Source organism: Chrysochloris asiatica, unplaced genomic scaffold (genome assembly GCF_000296735.1).
Source record: "Chrysochloris asiatica unplaced genomic scaffold, ChrAsi1.0 scaffold00265, whole genome shotgun sequence".
Lineage (NCBI taxonomy): Eukaryota > Metazoa > Chordata > Mammalia > Afrosoricida > Chrysochloridae > Chrysochloris > Chrysochloris asiatica.
The window spans coordinates 2,632,872-2,633,954 of NW_006408783.1; positions in this window are offsets into that span (position 1 = coordinate 2,632,872).

A 1,083-nucleotide genomic window follows, 5' to 3' on the forward strand; every position below is an offset into this window, starting at 1 on the left:
ACCATGCTCCTGGATAGGAAGACTTAACATTGTGAAAATGTCAATACTGCCCAAAGCAATTTACACATAGAATGCAATCCCAATTCAGATTCTAACAACATTCTTCAAAGAGATGGAAAAAAACAATTACAAACTTTATATGGAAAGGAAGACCCAGGATAAGGAAAGCACTGCTTAAGAAGAAGAATAAGGTTGGAAACCTCTCACTCCCTGACTTCAAATTTTACTACACGGTCAAAACAGCTTGGTTGTGGTGCAATGATAGATACATTGACCAATGGAACAGAATCAAGAGCCCAGAAATTAATCCAGCGACATACAGCCAACTGATTTTTGACAAAACACCAAAATATATCGCACGGGCTGGGGATAGTTTCTTCAACAGATGGTGCTGGCAGAACTGGACAGCGATATGCAAAAGACTGAAACAAGACCTTTACCTCACACCTTATACAAAAACCAACTCAACATAGATTACAGACCTAAATATTAATTCCAGAATTATGAAGGTCATCAATGAAAAAATAGGAACAAATGTGAGGGCATTAGTTCAGGGAATACACAGACTTCCAAATATGTTAAAAACTATACAAACAAAAGTAGACAAAATAGGTGAGTGGGACATACTAAAAATTAAAAACTTATGTGCATCAAAAGACTTCACCAGAAGTGTAAAAAGGGAACCCACAGAATGGGAAAATATCTTTTGCAATGACACATCAGACAAGGAATTTATTTCTAAAATATATATGAAACTACAACACCTCTACAAGAAAAAGACAAATAACCCAATTAAAAAATGGGCACGGGGCATGAACAGACACTTCATCAAGGAGGAGATCCAGGCAGCCATCAAACATGTGAAGAAATGTTCACGGTCACTAGCCATTAGAGAGATGCAAATCAAAACAATAATGAAATATCATCTCCCACCAGCAATAACAGCAAAGATTAAAAAAAAAAGTAGAGGACAATAAATGTTGGCAGGGATGTGGAAAGCCTGGGATGCTCCTGCTTTACTGGTGGGATTGCAAAATGATCCAACCTCTTTGGAAAGCAATATGGCATTTCCTCAGAAGTTTA